Source organism: Uranotaenia lowii, chromosome 2 (genome assembly GCF_029784155.1).
Source record: "Uranotaenia lowii strain MFRU-FL chromosome 2, ASM2978415v1, whole genome shotgun sequence".
NCBI lineage: Eukaryota > Metazoa > Arthropoda > Insecta > Diptera > Culicidae > Uranotaenia > Uranotaenia lowii.
In genome coordinates this window covers 280,773,078-280,789,977 of record NC_073692.1, presented here as the reverse complement: position 1 = coordinate 280,789,977, position 16,900 = coordinate 280,773,078, and the positions used below count along the sequence as shown (strand labels likewise).

The 16,900-nt window shown below is 36.6% G+C and overlaps 1 protein-coding gene across 4 annotated transcripts in view; it reads right to left on the bottom strand.

The window, feature by feature from the left end:
* Nucleotides 1–14,555, bottom strand: part of LOC129748938 (LIM/homeobox protein Lhx9-like) — a 425,064-nt gene extending 410,509 nt beyond the window's left edge. For all 4 annotated transcript variants that reach the window (XM_055743748.1, XM_055743751.1, XM_055743749.1 and 1 more), the window contains exons 1-2: nt 13,721–14,555; nt 2,870–4,031 (exon numbers count right to left, since the gene is read on the bottom strand). The gene's annotated coding sequence lies outside the window, so the exon portion shown is untranslated. The remainder of the gene's footprint in view (nt 1–2,869; nt 4,032–13,720) is intronic.
* Nucleotides 14,556–16,900: the final 2,345 nt, after the last annotated feature.

The window sequence follows — 16,900 nt, the reverse complement described above, 5'->3', positions numbered from 1 at the left end:
TTTTCATAAGTTTTGTCGTCCATCAGAAATCTTCTGTCTCATAGCCTCGGTACCTGCCATACAGCTTACGAGCTCTGGAACTAGCAAATATTTGTTGTTTGAGGTTAGATTTGAATAACACGCAACTAGGCAACACTTTCAGCTTGTCGGTGAAAAAATTGTTAAACATATCAGCGATCTACACTTAGTTTTTCGCTTATTAAAAATTAAAAATTCTGGTTGGAAACTTGATTTTTCTGATGACACTTAACCGTAGTTGTCGATCATGTGCTTCATTTAAACGCATGTTTCGAGCTTTGTGAACATTTTAGCAGTTGTTTCAATAATCAACAGTTTTGTCAGCTATCAATTGGATTATGATGGACTTTGAAGCAAACTGTGCTTTTTTTTCTTTTTCTCTTGAATCGTAAATATCTCATAAACATGTTATATTCAAATTTTGAAAAAAAAAAATAGCTCGTTTAGTACATTTCACAGGCAGAAAAAAGCTATCAAAATTTTGAAAGTCCTTTCACCATCTATCAGCAAAAGAAAGTATCCATTTTCTCAAAGAACTAAACTTTTATTGTTTCCCGCATAATTTCATTTTTGGACCACTGTGCAATGACGGGAAAATTTTCGGGATCAAGTTTTGATGTGCGAATAATTCGCTGCAAACGGCCCGTGCCACGCTACATAGGATGTTAATTTACAGGTTATGTCATACTGTGAAATGACGGGAGATGATGGAAAGATTCTGGGCTGAATTTGAATCCAAAAAACAGGTTTCTCATTCGAAAATATAGATTTTTTATATCAGTTAAACATTATTTTTCTTGTTTCAAGTCGTAGATGGCAGATCCTGCTGTTGAAAGGAATTCGTATCCGATTTCGACTATGCGGGCGTAATTAATTAAGGTCTTCGATCACTACACCAACAAAAATTCGATAATCATCAACCTATGATCGTTTGGCCGATCGCCCACCAACACCACTACGTGCGATAATGCCGGTTGTCGGCCAACGAACCATGCGACCATCCGATCGCAAGTGATTCTATTGTCTCACAACTTAACCAATGTAAATAGCTTTTATATAGATTTGACTTTCGAACGAACAAGTCGTGTGCCCGTTCGAGTGTTTATTTCGTATCCGAACATTGGAGAACATCTTATCCCACAATAATTAGTTTCATTCTCCAAATTGGTAACCCCGACCGAACAAGTTTTTGCAAAGTCAAACAGCGAGTCGCGAAGTTAAATTGAAAGCACTGCTGTGAACCATTTAATAAACCACGCTGTAGTGAGACATCCATCCTTGCTAAAACAAAATGGAGAACAAAGACGCCACTCATTCTGTCGAGAAAAAAGATCTCCATGTGGAAGTCGAAACGATGGAATCTCCTGTCATCGCGAAAACAAGTTATCCGCTTTTCGATCAAGAAGATATCGAGTCCTGGTCCACGAAGCGGCATTTTGTGTGAATGAAATACGGCTTGATAAATTAAATTTTAATGATTTCAATGCCGTTATCGTAGCCCTCGGTTCTCATACGAAGTTTGTACATGATGGTCACTAATGACAAGTACGATCGGTTGAAAGAAGCCGTCATTTCCCGCTTTCGGACATCGGAAACATAGCGTTTGACTAGCCTTTTATCTGGAATCGTTCTTGGTGATCAAAAACCTAGTGTGCTTCTGAGTGAAATATGCCGTCTAGGTGGCCAAGGGTGCACTGACTGTTTTAACAAACTTGTGGCTACGAGCCTTACCTACAACTGTGGGCTCCATTATCATGGCTGACAAGAGCTGACAAAATCATGAAAGCGCCACACAGTGAAGAGTCTGCAGTTCAGTGCCCCGATTCTGATTCGGTAACTCTGAGAAGAAAATTAACGCTCTAGCTCGCCGCCTAGACGAAGCGCTCACGAGAAATTCGCTTGTTCTTGATCATGATTAAAATCGTGGCCGATCGCGAGCACGTTCCAGGTTTCCCCGGGATAGAATCCCATCGCAATCACGTGTGGCATGCCGGTGGGTTTGTTGGTTTCACTAGCGACACGGTGTGCACGCCCAAAACTGCGAAAAACAAAAAGGGAAAAATTTGAGTGTTCCGTGCATTTTTTCGAAGGGAAACTTCCCGTGTACGCTCGCCTCCGAGACAATCAGTAAAAATTTAAAAAAAAATCTGGGCAAAGACCCAGACTCCAAATAAGTAAAAGTGATATAAAAAGTACTGGGCTTCAGCCCAAAATACAAAAAACTTTCAATGCTTAAATAGGAGAAAATATCAGTGCTAAAAACCAGTGACAATGAAAATTGAAAGAATGCATATTTGGGATCAGAAAACATCGAATCAGTGGATAGATACCAGTGTCGACATCTCGGTGCTCCCTCCCTCACCTCGAGAACAGCTGAGGGCAATCTCCAATCATAGGTGCCGAACATGCCCTTTGCAGACCTGCTCAAGAAATTCCATGATTTTTTATTTTTATTTATTTTTTTTAAGGAGCTTGCCAGCCATCCAAAAGCTGTTGGGCGATTCATTTAGTTGATAAACATGTATTTTTGAACTCAAGGGAATCCACAGACAGGTAACATTTAAGAAAACTTTTTCTTAAAAGATATTATCATCAAAAATTGAATATCTGAAACATCTAAAAAAAACTTAGGTAACAGAATTGTTGTTTTGCTCCATTTGAAAAACGGATCTCCCCAATGATCAAGTGTCCTCATTTTCCCCTAGATATTAAAAATATAGGATTTGGACAATTTTTTCCCTCAGGACTGTACGTACCAAAACAATTCACAACATGAACAGAAAGATTAACGGAACACAGTAAAGGAATGGACAGGAAATAGGCTTTTGAACATGAATCGTAAAAATCTCACCTTTTTGGCGGCACGCTGCTGTTGTTGTGCTGTGCTGTTGCTCTTTGTTAAAGGGATTTTACTCGCGCGCGCTCCCAACTTCAACGTCTCGTCGTCCTCGTCGGCACGGCGGCAGTCAGAAAACCGGCACACTCACAGAAATCCAAACACACTTTAATAATGGCTTCGGTGCCAGCCAACAACGCAATTCCGGGGCTGGGAAGTGGCCTGAATCGCTGCTGAACTTCTTCTTCTACTTGCCTCCCCCGTCAGATTGAATTGGCATCACACGAGACCCACAACTTGCTCACACGCTCGTGTCGTCGACAAAGTCTCGTCGTCTGTTTTTGTTGATATTAGCAATTTGAGCTGCCTGGACCTGAACTAGGAACCTTCATACATTCAGTATAGCGGCAAGCGACGGTATGCCAATGTTATTACTCCGTTTATGAAGAGAGGTGTGCAAAGTGATTTTATTTGATTGTATGGGAAATGTTTTGATATTTTTTTTTTTGTGTGCGCCACTTTTATCCTTTCGCAATTCGGGCACTAGGAAACGCTGAACCGAAGGATAGAAAAGCACTCTCCAGCCATCATCAATGGTCCTGCTGGAGGGTCCATTCAACAGTAGTACATTCTGAGCAGGGATGTAATGTTCACTTTTTTGTTGCTTCTGAGGATAACCACTTTTTTGCAGCGCCTCAACTTGATGCCCAAAGCAGAACGACTAGCGCGCACGACGTCGACGGCACACGGGGCAGCACAATATCCAAATGTTTTTCTTGCTGCTTTTTGGCGCTTCCGGAACGCGAGATATTATTAATAAAGGCGGAAAAATGGAGTATATTTTCAGGCGTTGTTGCACGTTATTTTCTTAATTTACTGCTGGTTTGCACAGTTGCGTTCTGGCTTCTTTTGATTCACTGTTAGTAATCTCAGTTCGGTAGCTTTTGCTGCGGGTTATATTTATGAAACAATAGTCAAGCTGTTTTTGGGCTAAGACTAACCACAATACTAGATTGGATTTGTGGATTGATTAGTTCAATGATTTCACTGTTCTTCGTTTGTTAACGTATTGCAGATATGAAAACAATCTGCATTGAGAAAATTTAGTTTACAGCACTAATCGTACGCTTGAATATCAGCACCAACAGTGTGTTTGAGATAAAAGCACACTCAGCACCTGGAAATCAAAAACTCTGAATTAATACCTAGGTTTCAAACTATAGATTAAAATAAAAGTTAAGAACGATAAAAAAACGAGTAAATTTTTCCAATCCGAAAAGGATTAAAGACCTTCCAACGGAATTTTGAACAACAACTGTCAGTTAAACTCTTCGAACTGTAGAAAAAAGTCCCGTCGGGATCCCTTTATATCCATTAAAAAAATTACAGATAATTTTGTTTTTTTTTGCATTCAATCTTAGTTATAGTTCAGGTAAAACATGTAGAGTAAGGTGGGGTAAAAGTACGAGTCGGGTAAAAGTACGTTTTGGGTTTATCAAAAACCAAGAACAGTAAAATTCAAAACTCTGGCGTGGATTGATAGTGATTTTGACTGCCTACATCCAGCCATAATTTTTTTCCGTAGGAATTGAAAATGCTCCGAAAAATAAGGGAAAATAGCTTTTTTGCTTAAATGATGTAATATTTAAAATAACGGCAAACATGTTTAAGCAATCAAAAGTTTGGCTTTCAATGAAAGTTTTAATGTGTCAGTTTAGTTGTTTTCAACCACTAGCAAATGCCGCAGAAAGAATTTGATTAATATGTCTCTGTTCTGCACAATACACTGTGAATCACAAGAAACCTTGAAGGGGCAAAAGTACGAACTGCAAATGGGGCAAAAGTACGAAGGGTCTACTGAAGTAAATCTGAACGGAAAATTTTGTCTTCTTTTTCAAGTGCACTGAAAACATCAGCACATAATATTGTTTCTACAAGACTTGCTCGCGCGAAAAATTGCTTAAATAAGATGAGAACTGGATTTTGTAAACCTGCTGAAAATAGACAGTTAGTGGAGAACTTCAAATTCGCGCAGGCTATTCACCCATTTATAGGATTTGTATCAGAAGCGAACACAGAAGCTGCTGCTGTAAGCACTGATCGATATAAAAAAAAATTTCTTGACTTCATGCAGAATTGTGGAATTTTGAATGGTCGTACTTTTACCCCACATGATTCGAACTTTTGCCCCAGAGGTGGGGTAAGAGTACGTTTAAATAGCAGTTAGACATTTTCATTTCTGCTTGCAAATGCATCGATCGATTACCTTCGTATTTTTTTTAAAAGAGAGATAAAAGTCTAAGGAATCAAATACTGTTCTTGGTTTTTTTAAAAATCAACCCGCAAAATTTTTAAAAATAGAAAAGCATTAAGGTCGTACTTTTACCCCACCATACTCTAGGTAGAAACTTATCCAATTTTTTTGTTATTGCTTTAAAAATGAGTCATTAAAAAGTGGCTCCAGAGAGTTGGATTTGAAAAATGCAAATTGTATGTATTTTTTTAAATTTATATTTTGAAATCTATATCGTTCGAATTTCCAAACTCAATAAAAATTGAAGATTTACATTCGAGTGGTTCAAAAAAGGGCTATTTTTTTAATAAAATTATTGGCACAAATTGTTCCTTGGTCCCATGCCAATTTCAACTAATTTTGGTAACTTTACTTATAATGACATAATGACTCAACAATATTCTCATAATGGCACTATTCTAAACCAACCAAAACAGGATATCAACTTTGTGAGACCTGTGGAGGTGCTATGGAAAAAACGGTCGCGTTCAAAAACATTCTTCCTTGTAGATTAAGCCTAAGTTTGTCAGAATTTTACGTGTACGCATCTGGGTTGGAAAGTTCCAGACTTTTTAAAAAAAAAAAAAACCTTGCAAAATCCGAGCACTTGATGTCAAAGGTTTCAACCCATAACCCGAGCAATATCCGGGCAAATTTGATCAAGACCCAGGAATAACTTGACAAAAAAAACAAGAAGAATTGAATAGAAACTTTTTGTTTCATCAAAACACATCACAAGACTTCAAAAAGTTTCTAAGGCTTCCAAAAACCAGGTCATGATTGATTAGATAAAACTTGCTCAATTCGATAATTCAATAAAAATTTCGTTTTTGGACGTAAAAAAAATAATAACTTTCTTTGAATTTTTTGTTTGACTTTGCGAGTAAAGTCAATAAATCCATTTTTCAACGAAATCGGGAGAAACGAGGTGGACCGGAACATACACAAAATTTTTTATCAAGTATCCGGGCGAGTCTAGGTAAAACCGGGCAATCTGGCAAGCATAGTTCAGCAATTTGTGTGTCTATCATTATGTACCATTTACAGATTTTCAGCTTCTACGAATTGTTAACCTTACTAAGAATCTTTCAATTTTTTCAATTATTTCTCCTTGTTCTTCTGTTTTACTCTGTTGTGTTGGGAGCCTACTTGGATGAATGATTCAACTGAATCAAAGCAATCGAAAGATTCCTTTTAATTCAACCACGGTAAATGAAAAGTTCATATACCGGTATTTCGATAGCAACTTACTACTTTCTTCAGTGAGCGTTTTCGATTTCGATTTCGATCGAAAACGCCCACTGAAGAAGGTAGTAAGTTGCTAACGAAATACCGGTATATTAACTTTTCATTTACCGTAGGTGAATTAAAAGGAATCTTTCGATTGCTTTGATAAAATTTTACCCTTCTAGTTCTTTCACTTTAGCACACGAGTTTACTGCTATATTTTGTTTATTTTAACGAAGAACCAGGCCCGTGCGAGGGACCCGTCTATGGAGGGTTTTCAAAATCCAAATTTACCTAGAAATAATAACAATACAAAAAATGCACAATAAATAAGAAAATTGGATTCTAAAATTTTTTTTCTGACCATGAAGCAGACTTGAATAAATAATAAATTTTACTGTAACGATTCAAAATGAATCAGAGTCAAATATTCAAATCAATACTTTTTCTTCGGAAGTCATAAATATTTTTTTAACATAGATTAGCTTGAAAATAAATTTTAAGCAGTCTAGTTTACAGATGAAAAATTAAAATTTGCGAGACACTAGAAAACTAATACGAATTAAAATTTCAATAAAACAAGGATTTTATTCTTTGTACATAAAAATCAGTGCAGAAATAGATAACATTAAAATGAATACAGATTAAAGAAATTAAATTGAAATTCCAAAATATATTTCAGATCATGTCAGAAATAAAACTTGAATTTGAAAAAAATCATTTGATTTACGATTTGAAATTAATATTCTCGATCAGAAAAAAAGTATCCATTCAAAATTAGGAGAATTCAAAACATATACCGGGTAGCTTATTTAATTTAACTTGAAAAAACGATGAATATATTAAATTATGTTTGAAGAGCGCGAGTGCTTGAATATTTGACTTTGATCATTTTTCATATTTGGTTTTTCCAATAATCAGAATAAAAGATAATGTCTTTGCAGTTCACAATATTGACTTTATAATTTTATAACAAAAAATGTTCAAATCATCATTGAAAGCTTACATGTACTAACAAAGTGTAAGTTGGTAATTGATTTCTTGAAAAATCATTAAGAAACTGATAAAAACAAAAATACTGAATTCTACGAACTTGATTAAAATGCTGAAAACAACTTTTTTTTTAAATTTAGTTTGAATGGTTTTTAAGAAAATTTTTATTTCAGAACACGAAAACTCAGAATTAAGCAACATAGACAAATTTATCTAAAAAAATCAATAGTTTCAATAATGGGACTGTCCAATTCGGAAAATTTGTTTGAAAATCCATAAACAAAATGTAGATGGAAATAGTTAGTTTTAGAAGGCATTTTATTCAATATAAATGTTTTACCATTTTTAAATCCTAATTATAAAATTTAACAGCATTTTATGTGCGTATGTTTAAATGATTGTGATTTCAAAGATTTTTGCTTCCTGAACTTGAAGGTTTTGTCAGATTTTGTTATCAGTTTAAAAATTAATCAGTTCTGATTGAAATCAATCATTGATAACTGAAAAACCAACAAAACATCAGGAAAGACAAAAAATGATTTGAATTTGTTTGTTTTCCTCTATTCAATCAAACAATAATATTTTGTCAAACTTCATAGGGAAAATTGGTTTAAAAAAAGTTAAATTCTACAATCTTAAGAAATTCGAAAAGTTATCATTACAAGTGTCGTAGCTACAATCTCAGGTTTCACATTTGCGTCTCCCGGATGTAGACAGCATCACTTCGGTCTAAAACTCGTTCAAAGACTCACTCAACCAACCGTCATCCAGCTCCCACAAATTTTTCCATCCACGATTTACTAATGTAGTAGTGATACTTTATACTGTTTCTCCAAGCTCACTACTACAAGCAATATACATTCCGCCAATCATAGCAGTAGTTTTGATTGCCACAGTTCATTCACACTCTCATCCGCCGTCCAAGTATGCGTTGTTCAAAGCATACACATCTTTTGCCAACAAGGAATGATAAGTCTGTTCATTGATTTTATACTCTAGCATCTATCAACCACATTCGCCTACTGCTCTACTCTAGTATTTTATAAAAACTGGTAAATCTAGAGTGGTTGCTAGATGTTAATAACAATCGTCCTACTATAACAACAAATTTTGTTACAATCGGAATCTGAAGAACTTGTCAACGAAGTTTTCCAAGTTCAGGTTATCTAATATATCAGCAAAAAAAATAATTTGAAACTTCATATGCTAAATTCAAATTTGAAAATTTTTAGCTCCGAAGATTTTCAACCATTTTCTCTACCTTTGTTTTTTTTTGTTATTTTGAGATTTTTATTCTGTTTCGTTGATTTTGTCTATTTCGTTCATTTTGTTAATTTGGTCAATTTTACGTCTCGGTGGTCGAGTTGTTAGCGTGGTATGACGGTAATCGCTGGTCCACTGATGGCATGGGTTCGATTCCCATCTCGGTACTGGGTGTTAAATGTTAATCTTAAGTTGTCCGCGTCATTTATTCAGTCTGTAAAGCCTAAATCGGCTAAGACGGTGTATGTCTTTTTTTTTTAAATTTTGTCAATAATGTCAATTTTATCAATTTTCATGATTTTGTCAGCATTGTTAGTTCAGCAAATTTTGTCAATTTAACCAATTTTCTAGATTTTGTTAATTTGTCGATTTTAACAATTTTCATGATTTTGTCAACTTTTTCAAATTTGAAAATTCTGTCAATTTTGTCAAATTTGTCAATTTTGTCAAATTTGTCAATTTTGTCAAATTTGTCAATTTGGTCAGTTTTGTTAATTTTGTCAATTTTGTCAATTTAGTCAGTTTTATCAAATAAGTCGGCGAAAATGGTTTATTCGGAGTTCTTTCATGTTTCTTCAACTTTGTCAATAATGATTATTAGCTTTTTAGCATTATATGCTGTCGTAGCTACAATCTCAGGTTTCACATTTGCGTCTCCCGGATGTAGACAGCATCACTTCGGTCTAAAACTCGTTCAAAGACTGACTCAACCAACCGTCATCCAGCTCCCACAAATTTTTCCATCCACGATTTACTAATGTAGTAGTGATACTTTATACTGTTTCTCCAAGCTCACTACTACAAGCAATATACATTCCGCCAATCATAGCAGTAGTTTTGATTGCCACAGTTCATTCACACTCTCATCCGCCGTCCAAGTATGCGTTGTTCAAAGCATACACATCTTTTGCCAACAAGGAATGATAAGTCTGTTCATTGATTTTATACTCTAGCATCTATCTACCACAACAAGTATTTCTGACATTACTGAATGTCTTTAGTTTTATTATATTTAGCATATTTGCTGAAGACTGAAAATCGATTTGACTTCTGTTTCAATAACATTTAAAATATACTTCTTTTCTTTTTTCCCAGAAGTCAAAATTTCTAGCGGGCTTCTTGAAAGTTTATCATTGTTTAACATCATTATTTTGAAATTTTTGTAACGTTATACAGTTTGTCACAAAAGTGCAGAAATTTATTCAATGATGTCTGTCTGTCCTTCAAAATTAATTTTAAAAACCAAAAGCTGCTAGAAAAAACTAATAATTGTCATTTTGATTCAGTGCACCCAAATTCATCAGAAATAAGCTCTTGAGTTCTGTGCTCCTCGGAAAAATGTTAATTTTGTGGCCTTGTATAATCAAAACCTTTCCGAATGTGGAATTGAACATTTTGAAGGACATATGTATATATTTTTTTGAAGAATATTAGTATTTGATGAATGTAATTTGATGTTGAAATGGGTGGTATCAAATTCTGAAATTGTTAAGTTATTACAGTTCTTGAAGAAATCCCATGCCAAAGAGGAGGTTGTGTTTTTGAATGTCAAGATTTATGTTTCAATACAAAGGGGTTTGGGGAATTGCATCTCGCAATAAACAATTAAAAATTAGTTTCAATTTGTGAACGCTTATAGTGTCGACTGTCGTTAAATGAAATATATTTGTATAAGAGTGATAAAAGATGTGATAAAGTACTAAATTCCACCGGAGGCGAGCCAATTTTCTGACATGTTTGTTAACAGTTATTTTCAAATACCTTTTAGGATCAAGTTATTTCCCGTTACCACGATAAATTCAGAAAAAAATTACTTAGAAAAAATCTTCATGGGGGGATGTTAAACCTTTAAACCCCACGTTCACACGGCCTTGCGAAAAACAACTTTTCAAATTTGTCAACATGAAGTGTGGCCTGTTTAAAGTATGTTGGACGAGCCAGACAGACGAAACTACATTTTCTCCACTTCTGCAATCGGAATGTACGGATTGCGCTTGATTTTTCACATTCACATTATTTACTTTCATGGAATCAATCATTGTCACCTGAAACCTGAACACCCCTTATTTTGAAGGTGTGTGTGTGTAGAATGTTGCTCCTATTTTGATTTTGGAATTCACTCTTGAGTTGTCAAAATGCCGTCCAAGGAAGCAGAGCAGGGTATAAAAATTTTGATCGCGCATCGTGAAAATCCGAGCTACTCGCACGCAAATCTGGCAAAATCGCTAAAAGTTGCCAAATCAACCGTTACAAATGTAATTAAAGTTTTGGAGAACGTTTGTCGACAGCCAGGAAGTCTGGATCGGGGGGAAATCGAAAACCGGAAGCCGCTGAGACGACAAAGAGAGTGGCCGGTAGTTTTAAGCGAAACCCTCTCTCTCCGAGATGCCGCAAATAAGCTAGGTGTATCGTCTACAACCGTACATCGAGCCGCCATCAATGCCGCCGGTCGTGGCCTAGAGGATAGCGTTCCAGTCTTCTAAGCCAGAGTCCATGAGATCGAATCTCGATCACGGCACATATAGTACTCTTTCTGTGGTCTGATGGTTTTAGCATTTGTAAGATGCTAGCCATAATATCCTTGAAAGATGTACGCCTTAGAGTTAAGTAAAATTAGATCTCTTCAAGGAAACATGAAGTTTCACTGAGATCCTATATGTGTGTGTTCGAGCCAAAAAACGAGAAGGACTATCAACTTACAAGAAGGTAGTGACTCCAAATCGCGATGATAAACAAAATACGACGGCCAAAGCGCGATCCCGGAGGCTGTACACGACGATGCTGACGAAGTTTGACTGCGTGGTAATGGACGACGAAACCTACGTCAAAGCCGACTACAAGTAGCTTCCGGGACAGGAGTTTTATACGGCAAAAGGAAGGGGAAAGGTAGCAGATATTTTCAAGCACATGAAACTGTCAAAGTTCGCGAAGAAATATCTGGTTTGGCAAGCCATCTGTACCTGTGGCTTGAAAAGCAGCATTTTCATAGCTTCCGGGACTGTCAACCAAGAAATTTACATGAAAGAGTGTTTGAATAAACGTCTGCTACCTTTCCTGAAGAAACACGGTTGTTCCGTACTGTTTTGGCCGGATTTGGCATCTTGCCATTACGGTAAAAAGGCCATGGAGTGGTACGCCGCCAACAACGTGTAGGTGGTTCCGAAGGACAAGAACCCTCCCAACACGTCAGAGCTCCGCCCAATTGAGAAATACTGGGCTATTGTCAAGCGGAACCTAAAGAAGACCAAAAAAACTGCTAAGGACGAGCAGCAGTTCAAGGCAAACTGGCTTTCTGCGGCGATGAAGGTGGACAAGGTGGCTGTACAAAATCTGATGGCAGGGGTTAAGCGTAAGGCCCGGCAATTCGGATTTGAAAAAGCGGAAGCTTAACTGAATATTTTTCCTGAATTTTATACTAATTAAACTTGAAAAAGAAATTTAATTTGATTTTTTAAATAAACGATTTCACCGATTTACACGCGTTTTCCCTTGACCACATTTTTTGTCATTATCAATTTTACCTATTTTTAAGGCCGGTACAGTTACAAAAGAATCATCATATATTGAGGATTGCTACATATAATTCAACGAATGGAAATCACTTCAAATTGCTTCAAAAGACGACATTTCACTCCTTAGGGGACATTTTCGGGATTTTTTTAAAGCTTTCAAGTTCCAATCTTCACAAAAAACAAGGATAGATTAGTAAACAAAGCTCTTGAAAGTAAGTGCCATAGAAGATTGTTGCTTTTAATTTAGTCGGAATGGCATATGACAGCAACCAGTGTTTGACACAAATCGCTTATTTTATCGTTTTTTTCTATCAGCCAATTCATTATCACACTATATTTTTGGTTAAATAACAGTTTTACAAACTTCACTAGTCATGCAATTAGTGTTTTTCACCAGGTGGTTTGTTTTTAATTGGTTCACAAAGAACAAAAGGTGAGAAAAAAGTGGCAGGATAAAACTAGCGGACTAAAAATCGATTAGGCTTTTGGTGCCAAATACTGATAGCAACGAGATTAATTTTAGATTATTTTTGCTCCTGAATACATTCAGCATTGCAATCATTTCCTTGAATTGAAGAGATATATTTCAGATTATTTTTGCTCCTGAATTCATGCACCATTGCAATCATTTCCTTGAATTAAATCATGGATAAGATTACCGGATTGCCCGGTTTATCCGGGTTTTTCAAGCTATTTAATACAAAATTTGACAAAAGTCTAATCCGGTTCGGTTTGCCCGGATTTCACTGAAAAAGCCTAAAATATAATTTAAAATTGCTGATGAATCATTATGATAAAAAATCAAGTTTTTCTTTTTGATTTGTGTAGCGTTATTCCAAATTTGCCTAGATATTCCCGGATTTTTGATCGACAATTAAGAAGTCGAATGACCGGATTTTTGAGGTTTTTGGATAAAATAGTTCGGAAAAAATGTTGGTAACCATGGATGAGAAAATTTGTATGAAAATATTGAAAAATAAGATTTAACAGGAATATACCCGTTAAATCAGAAATAACAAATTGGTTGACGTTTTAAAAAGTATATTTTGGATGAACGTATCTTAGTTATTATGCTATTAATAAATTTAGCTAATTTTCAAAATAATTTATCAACGTCCAGCTAGCTTAACTCTATGCTTTTCTTTATTGTTGTTAAGATTCACAAAGTACACCTATCAAATCGGAGATTTAAATCTCTCGTTCCAAAGTCGTTCCGTCGACGTTCCACAGTCGGTTTAGATCCACCCCATCTTACAGTATCAATACGAATGAAAATTTGTCGGAAGTTGTTCAAATATATTCTGAGTTACACAAAATTAAAATGTAACTGGTATTTGAGTGCTATGTACCATCAAAAATAAAATTAAGTCCTGATTTTTAATATTTTTCAATTAAAACTGTAGTTTGTTATGAATAGACAACACAACATAACAATCTTTCCACTTAACTGTTCTTTTGAATCTTAGAAAGACAATGTTGATCTCAACCTGACTGATTGTTGTTTTTGTGTAGATAAAAATGATGTTATAGATATGATAAAATTAACTTTGTACTCAACTTTTGACACTTTCTACTTACGTCAAAATATTCACAGCAGTCAATGATATTATATCGACAGCTTCACTTTCAACCTTCAATGCAATCTTTCACGTGATTCCAATTATTATTGGATGCACTCTAATGGATGGACGTAATGCTGCAATAAATTTCACTCTACAGCTTCCCACTGATCACTACTATTTTTCCACGATCTGCTTGCTCCACATTAGATTACCGGAGCTCGTTTGCTCCCACAACATTTCCACCCAATCGACCGACACGTCGAAGCCGATCCTCTTCTTATTTCTGCTTTGACTGTATGCGCGCAAAAAAAAATCTCCAATTTCATGCCAATTTTCCACTCTTCCACTTAATACCAATCAAGCGCGGTTCAATTCACCAAAAGCAAAAGCAACCATCCATCTATCACACACCGCCACTAATATCACTTAGTTTATTATGCTCTCTGCTCCCACACTTCTGGCAAATATGCGCTCCAGTTTCCAGTCTCCAGAGCCAGACACGAGTCAGTTCAGCTCGTTGGCGATTCCACAGAGTCGTCTGCACTTTGGCGATGATGCTGCGGATAATATACTTCTAAATAACCTGCTGGCTGCTACTCACTACCGCACTGCCGTTCCCCGATTCGGTTCGGATCGGATCGGATTGGATTGCTATCAGACCGAACAACTAACTGGCTGATGAACTGCAATCGGTGTAGGTATCAGTCTCCTCTCCTTGGAGTGCGTCTGCACCGCTTCAAATTTCCCAACCAACTAGTAACTGGTCCCAAGGATTTGGGCAATAAGACCGGATCCGTTGTATTCCGCGGTATGTCGACTAGGACGATCTCCAAAGACACATCCTTTCGCTTCCGAGTTCGTACTTAAAATGATGAGATTCCAGCTCCCCGTCTCGGTTCCGGCTTCTGAGAGAGCCGAATTTTCCCGAAAAGCTAGCACTTTTTCCCTGGAAAATTCCTTCCAACTCTCACCAACTCTCTCAGTTACGAATGGTAAAATCAAAACAGAGAGCGAAAAACGATGATTGCCTTACTCGAGCCACCCACCGGCGGACATCCACCCAACCACCCACCACCTGGCGATTAGGGTGGAAATCCTGCCATCCGACCATAACCATTGACATAATTGTAATTGGATGAATATTGCCGTGTTTATGCCTTCCGCCACACTCCCCCTACGCAAGCACCGTTCCGGATCCGTCCCGCACCACAATTTACGTTCGGCATCCGTTCGGCGGCTGCTCGGTTATTTTCCCGAACCCGAGCGATTCCGAAACGCATTCCCTCCGTTCCGTCTGCTTGCATATCGGAGTAATCATTTTCTTTCAGGACGCAAGCTGGATGGATGTTGGGCGCGAGTCTGCGTTTCGCATCGTGGAAATTCTCATCAACATGTTGACTGCAAGGCAGGTGGTTTTTGGTTCTCATTTAGTCCTATCAGTTGGCACAGCACATGAAATCGCGTTATGCGAGTGGCTGAGATCAAAACAAAAATGCATACGATGCTATAAAAGCGTGGCGGTAATCTCGACCGGATCACACGGTTCGGATGGTGTGGTTTCGTTCTGTATGATTGGAACGCACGCTTACATTTGCTGTTTGATTTTGACAGTTTTTGAACTTTAAATGATGATTACGTCTAATATATTTTTTTTCGTCAATTTAACTACAGGACTGTTTATTTTAAAAATGCAAGTATTTTTTCATTCTTTTTTTTTCTAAGTTTTGTGGTTTTCGAATGATGGGATATTAGACTGAGCCATGTCCGGATTATGCCATCGAGGGGCCCGGCAATTTTTCACGGGGGAGGGGGTTGGATAGGGCTATGAATCAATGTTTATTCATAAGCTGTCCCAGAGAACACATAATAACCGTTATCTAATATATAAAGATGAGTTGGACTATATATGTTTGTATGCACCTTATACAAATCCACACCGCTTAACCGATCAGCCTGAAATTTGGTACAGTTATGTGTTTGGACCATGGTAAGGTTTTAGTAATAGTTTTGAGCCCCTCCCACCTAAGAAAAGGGACCCTCCCATACAACTTTCGTTTTTTTCACACGAATCAAAAGTCATGGCACCCATTTTGCCAACCGTTTTTACTTTCCTTTGGCGGGGTTGTTTTCACCATCACCATGGGCTGGGCATTAGAAACGACCATCCAAAGTTCACGTGTACTGGATAGCAAATCAAAGCCTGCTAGCGATTTAAAAATTCATAGCGAAGTTTTTGGCGGGTTTTTTTTCCTTCTACTGTTCAAAGCACGTGGTACTGGTACGAGGTATTTGATTGCAATAATGAGCCTTAATTAAGGATTGAAAAATACAATTACCGTGTTAGGAATATATTGACTAGAATTTCAGTGGTTTTCAAAGTGCTCCCTACCGTCGCCCGGGGGCTTTGAGAGTCTACAAGGATCCACAGTGAACTGAAAAGTGAACAGTGAATAACTATTTGCACTGGAGGCTGAAAAACTAATGAACAGCGTTTTCATTGACTCCAGCTTTTAAGAACCAACCATTTTCCTATTTTTAGGATTCCTTATAAAGAAAGAAAAATTAATAAGATTCAGAGTTATACGTTGAAGGCTGCAATTTCAATGCTTTGATAGCCGCCGGGAAATTTAAACGGGGGAGTAGAAATTTATTAGACAATTAAATCTGAGGTTTAAAGCTTTATACAATTCTATTTCATTGACCAATTTATAACTTTTGATTTATTTTTGGCCATCAATGTGTTCAATTCTACCATCCAACTTGGAAAAAAATCGTTTGGTAATGCGAGTTCAAACAAATGATATCAAAGAATTTTAAGATTGATCACTCTTCAAAATAATTAATACAATGATTGTGTCCGAGGATAAAAAACTTAAATAGAACTAAAATAAGACCATTACCATAACATTTAAATCAGGCATGTCAAACTCATTTAGGTGTGAGGGCCGCATTACAAATTTTCTATGACGTAGAGGGCCGCAGCCAAAATCAGTTAGAAAACATAACATATTAGTTTCGTGGAGATTAGATACAATACAATGGAATATAGTTATAAGTAAACTTGGATTGAAATTTTGCGTTAATTTTTTATTAAAGCTTTTCATGTTTAACATTTTTATATTATAATGCATTATATCTATTGTCCTGATGCTTGACATCTTTTCTGAGATACTAGTTTATTAATATCAGGTTGAAG